The sequence below is a fragment of the Pelecanus crispus genome, chromosome 4, assembly GCF_030463565.1.
Source record: "Pelecanus crispus isolate bPelCri1 chromosome 4, bPelCri1.pri, whole genome shotgun sequence".
Taxonomy (NCBI): Eukaryota; Metazoa; Chordata; class Aves; order Pelecaniformes; family Pelecanidae; genus Pelecanus; species Pelecanus crispus.
The window spans coordinates 16,574,394-16,580,844 of NC_134646.1; positions in this window are offsets into that span (position 1 = coordinate 16,574,394).

Here is a 6,451-nt window from a genome sequence, read left to right on the forward strand (position 1 = left end):
GCTGAATAAGAGCCATGAAAATACTTGACTTCAGTGACCAACTGTTGGATGCAGAAAAAAAAAAACAACAAAAAACCCACAACCCTTTGACATACTTTTGGTATCAAGAATTTTAGTTTACATTGTAACGTACTATTGCAAAGTTGATTTGCAGGGCTTAGTGCAACGGGGACGACTGAGCCAAAACCACAATCTGTCAGACTGAGTTCCCAAAGGATCTTCCTGTAGCTGGCACTCTGAGATTCTCTTTCTTCCTTACGTTCAGTGCTTGCTGATTTCCCCTGTGTCCTCTGGGGCTAAGAGCCGATGTTGGTGAAGTCTGCTTTTTGCAGGCTCTGTGCAGTACATTTTAAAACCATTTGTCTAGTCGATGGTTGCTGTTCTCTTTTAAAGAAAAAAAAAGTCATAAGGTTTAATCTCAATAACTGTGTAATAATCTTTGAAATTGTGTCCTGACCATACTGCTGTAAGAATGTTAGGTATGTTTTTTGCTAAATGTATGTACGGTGTATTTGAAAGTTTAGAAATGAATTAGATTTAGACCATAAAGGAATTGGGAATATTTGAATGGGGGGAGGTGGGTGTGGGAAGGGAAAATGACAACTGAAATGTAGAATATATTGTAAACATAGCTTGTTAGTTTAAACTGAGGTCTGAGTTTTGCTGTGCATTTCATTCTTATAGTGGCTTCATCTTGTTAATTCTGACTATTTTTGCCTCTTCGTTTTCCCCCAAAACAATTGCACAGCTGGTTAATTCTTTTACCCATGAAGAGGACAAAAGGATTAATTCCTGCAGTTTGAAAGCTGCAGCTCTATGTATTTCAAGACAAAATTGTACAGAGTGCTCTTTAACTATTGAGCAGTTTTATACAGTTTATGTAACAGAAGTAGGCTTTTAATTTTGTAAGAGAATCTTGTTTTGCCAAACCTAGTAACTGTTAATTGTTTGGAGGACTTCAAAATCCCTGTGTGGGTCTATTTCAAACTTTTAAAAAATATACATATTTTAAAGTTTTTTTTTAACTGCTTGGTTTATTTTCTTCTCTTTGATCTTTTATATTCATGTAAGCTGTAGTACTTAAGTACCTTTATTCCAAAACTAGTGGGTCCTCTTTACTGGAAGTTTTGAATAAAACCTGTTGTTACTGCTTACATTTGATTAAAACCTTGTCTTGTCCACTTCTTAGTAGATTCTTAACAAACCAGATAAAGATACGGTCTTGGAGGAGGAACAACTAGAAATGAAGATACGCTGAGCTTAGACAGTTATGATTAGTACAGGTTAGTAACCCTATTAAACTCAGTATATGAGATGAGTAGTCTAGAAAGAAAGATTTCTTAACCAGGCAAGATTAGAGTGGATGCAGTAACACTGAAGTATCATAACTGCTTAGTTAAACTTCCTTGAGATTTCAACATACAATATCTGTATGAGAAGAGATTTTGCTGAGGTTGCTACCATCAGAGGGCTCTCACTGCTCCTTGCCATGGTTGTGGAGCCTTCATGCTCCTTTCCCCACACCTCTGCCTTTTCTCTGGAGAGAGGTGAAGGAAGGACTGTCCCTTTGCAGCTGAAAGTGTCTGTCAGGTGCTGGGATGATGGAGTTCGAGAGACTGGGGGTTGACTGAAGATCCAGTGCCTGTGCCTGGCTATAATGGGCCTCGCAGCACTGACAGGAGCATGAGGGAAAGCTGAGCAACAGAGATGAATGTGTGTTCAGCCAGATGTATGCATGTGTATGTCATTGTAATGAGTAATAGCCCTTTTTGGAGGATGAGTCAATCCCATCTATTTTTTTTTTTTTAAAGTTAATTCCATTGCTTGGTTCAGTATACATTTTTAAAATTAACCCTTCTCCCCCTGCTAAGGAGGAAAAAAAAAAAAAAAAAACCTGTAATGTTGCAAGTTCCCTATTTAGGAGAACTTGATTAGTGACTTCTTTGTATTTGTAAGTTCCAAGAACAAATTTTTTTTTTAATTCAGTTTAACATATATTTTTCATAAAGAAGCAGTCATAGCATAAATGCAAGACTTAAAAATAAGTAAAATTTAAAGATGACCAAAAAGAGAAAGAATGCTGTTTGCTGTTCAGTCACTGTCTCTGTTTTTAACATCTCCAGCCCCTGTTACATTAACTCCCAGCTGTTCCCAGCCAATTTCCTTCCTTTTTTTGGAATGAAGCACTGAGGTAGTGATTTTTTTTTTTTTTTTTTTTTTTAATGGGCGCTGTAACCATCCATCATGCATGTCTTAAGAGTGTTTCTATTTGGAGGTTTTCATATTTGGATGATCCTGTGCAAGTTTTGGTAAACTTTGAAATAGCTTTGGAGTAAGAAAAGACAGTTCTATATTGTGACCGCTTTTGAATGTTAGCGTCCTGTGTGTTTTGGGCTGTAATGCCTCTCTGTTTTTCCTAAACAGGGATTAAAATCAGAAAATACTAGCTGCAGTGTCTCAGAAACTTTCAGTAGTAATACTTCTGCAGGGTCCCAGTTTTTGTAAATTCCTTCTGTTGTGATTTTTTTCTATGCTGTTGATACTGTTGAAGTGCAGTGTACATAATATTTTCTTTATCTGTTATCCAGCTTTTTGTTTGTCATGAGGAGACATTAGGTGTAAGGAAAAAGTGGACCTTAATGCAATGGCACAGAGTATCCCAGCTGCACTTTATTAAATAAGCTGAGTGGATTGGAGTAGCACCTGAGACTAATAGCCAGAAAAATAGGAGGTAGGACAGAAGTTACCTTGGAGGAGGCAACTGTTAGCCTGACGCTCTTGTGAAGACTTTTGGAGCATCTTGGAGAAGTTTTCTTAGTGACTTGCCTCACTTTGGATAGTTGGCGTCAGAAAGCTGGAAAAGGCACAGGACAAGACAGAAAGAAAAGAGTGTCTTGCTGACCTCTTGCAAAACAGAGAAATGATGAGAGCTAGAAACTCGGAGAGAGCCTACAGTGTCAACTCTGTAACCAGGTGAGTCCTTGCTGTCTATTTGGTTTTATTTCCCCATAGTTTCCTGGGTCTAGTCTTCTGAACAACAGGGTTAAACACAGAAGACACTACTTCAAGGTGAAGAGCCAAGATGGTCCCTGTTAAGAGAAACTGAAAAGTTACAGATAACTGTTTTAGAAAAAGAATTGAGGAAGGGCAGTGAACAGTAGATGTGAATGTGTTTTGAAAGCTGTGCTTTGGCTTTTAAATGCTGGAAAGAAAATAATTCTCCCCAGGTGGAGATGACTTTTTAACCATTTAAAAGTCTCTGGTGAACCTTTAAAAGACTCGACAAAAGCTAAGAGAGGTAGTCATGGTTACTTGTGTGGTTTTAGGAAGGTATGGAGAGAAGTAATTCATGTTTTAACATACCCTGTATCAGAATCATGGACCTGATCTTCTAATGCTCACTAGCTGGTATTGCTATCTAGTTTGATAAAGCCATTCCCTTACAGTAGCAAGAGAAGTAACTTAGTAAGCTATGTTTTCACAACTGTAGTTGCCTTTTTTTCTAGCCTCAAAGAATGCAGTTCTGTGACTACAGTCGTTTGAAGGCAATAAACCAATGCAGAGATGTCTGAAATTTATATGGCCATTTCTTGGTGTGCCTGTCTCCTTGATTTTTTCCTTTGTCTTGCCACTTTAACTTTGATCGACATCTTGGAAGTTAGCTGTGTTTTGATGGTCTCTTTATTAATTGCTCCTGGTTCGTTCTGTTCAGCACACTGTAGCCTCTTATTCTGCTCTTGAGATTCATGATTCATCACTGTGAACCAGCAGTCACCTTTCTCTGGATGCGTGCCTAAATATACAACATAACTCTACCATCACCAGTCATGGCAGAGCAATATATTTTTTACACGCATCATCTCACAGTTCATTTTCTTCAAATACATTTGTAATTCTGCGCAGGAGAGAAGGGAAAATGACTCTTATTTTACTCTGTCCCCTTCTGTCCTTGAGTTAAACAGCTCAAAGAAGAGAGGCACCCTTGTCATGTTACTGTTTTAGGGGACGTTCTCTCTTTGTTCCCAAAGTCCCCCCTCCCTGACTTCTATGTTCTTGATAACTTTCCTTATTTTTTTTAACTCTTTGCAAATAGCTTTTTGTCTGATTCTTTTCTCATACCTGCTGGACACTGTATGTTTCAGTCAGACAAAAAACCTTCTACAGTATGCTTGCCAAAGCCAGGTAAAGAATGATGGGTTGCTGTAGGCACTGGAAGCCACCCGTAAAGATCTGCATGCTTCACAGGTACCACTTTTCAACCCTTGCTGTCTCAAGTGCGTTTTTGGAAGAGGAAGGTGAAGTGAGACAGGTTCATGCTATTGGATTTCACTTTTGCTTGGGATTATTGTTTTAAAAGTTTTTACAATTACTGAGATTCCCTTCCCTCCTCTCTATGGTAGTATGTCACCTGGTTTGCATCTGACTGAAATGACAGAAATTGTCAGCCAGAGTGCTCAGGCTTTGTATTTAGCGGTTGTGTTCCCTGACTGCTGCCTTCAGCTTCACAAGCAAGCCCTGCACTTGTTCTTGTCATCTCTCTCTCCAAACAGGCTCCAGAATAAATAACTTGTGTGGTTTGTAGAATGAAGCTCCTGTACTCTCCGATTGCCTTGGTGACTTGCTCAGAGGGGAAACCTCTGTGGGACAAATGAAGCTGTGTAGCTGGGACCTGGCTGCTGTTATGTGCAGGCTGGCTGAAGTGGCCCTTGTTCCCAGGGGCTGCCATCTTCGTGAGGTGCTGTGCCTGTTCCTGTGCCAATGCAGGTCACGCGTCTGTGTGGGGTGGCAAACTGCCACCAGTTCGTCTGTTCACGTGCTGTGAACTGCTGAGGTGGAAGGCTCTGATTTCCCACTTTTGTTCAGTTTAGTTGAGGTGGCTGACAAGGTGGCTCCTATTTCATTCATCCCAGCTGTGGGAGATGATGATCTCTTCAGCTGCAACAGCTACCTCTGACAGGGTATATGGTGAATTGGTTTTCGTGAAGCAGTTGCAATGGAGAGACAGCCTCCTGATCAAGCCTGTTGCAAACACAAAAGTAACTCCAATAAGATTTATAATGTAAGCGTCCCCTGGGCTCGACGGGGGTACAAAGATGAGCAGGTCTATTGCAGTGGATGGACAAGATGGGTATAGTTTTCACTCAGGTCTGATAAATGATTTACAGTTAAAAATGGCATGTGGATCCTCAGTGTGTGTTAACTCACCAAGTGCTGCTGAAGTCATCAAAAGTAATGTCAAACAAACCCCTAAATTTTACAAACAGTCCAAAAGTCTGGAATTTGAGTCAGTCATCTTTCAGGAACGTAAGAATTTTTATTCTAATGGGTGCAGATTCTTAGTTTTCTCTGAAGAATTGGTTTGCGATTTCCCATTTGCATCCTGCTGCTAAGGTACGAGTTGAAAAATCTGTATCATCTCTTCATGATGCTGCCAGCTCATCTGAGACTTTAAATCCATAAGGCTTACAGAAGGCTGCTGTAGGTAAATGTTGAAGAAGTGAGCACCTTCACGTGCTTCAGATTATGGACTTGACTCTCTCTCATAGCAGTGATAAAAACCTGCCACTTGCAACTCTGTATTGTAGTAAATGTAAAATGAGCTATAATTGTATTACAGAGGGGACTCTGCACATGCCAAACAGGCTTTCCTTGCTCAAAGAGTCTGGTTTAAGTGGACAGGTCACTTGCTTAGACATGGTGGGAACAGCACAGTTTGCCTGTGTAAAGAGTATTCTAATTTTCCTATTGCAGCTTCTTTCTTTCCCCAGTATCCCTGTAACATGTAAAAACATTCTTTTATATGAAGAAAAATGATGTGCCTAACTTCCCCTTTCCTTACCCTTCCTTATATGATGACTTTGGACTTCTTGGTCTTCTGTTCCCTTAAATTACTGGGTTGAACTTAGTACAAGCAGGAGAATGAGACTTGATGTGTGTAGTGCTGCAGTAAGACTTACTGTTTTCCCAGAGCACTTAGCTCTTGGCAGGAAAGCAGGGTCTGTCTCATCTCTGAGCCCTTCACTTCTGCCTTCTGTTGATACTTTTGGGATTGGTAATCCTGAATGTTTTCAGATATATATATACACACACACATATATATATGTGGAGACTGGAAGATGGCTGCTGTCCCATCAGATATTTCTTCAAGCTTGTGGACCAGTCTCCTCAAGTCAAAATCACCATAGGCCGTAGTGCTGGCAACAGCACTACTTAAAAACTGGATCCAAGCATGGATTCATTTTGAACATGACTTGGGCAATGGTTTGACTACAAACAAACTTTACAAACCTCTCAAACACAGCTTGACTCCTGTGTCTGTTGGATTTGTTCCATGCTGTTTTATAAAGCAGTACAGAAAGAAGCTACCTTGATCTGCATGTTCTGAAGACTTACAATTCCAGGAGCTGGATTTTTATCTTGTGCCAGGAGAGTAGCTTTGCAAATACTGTTT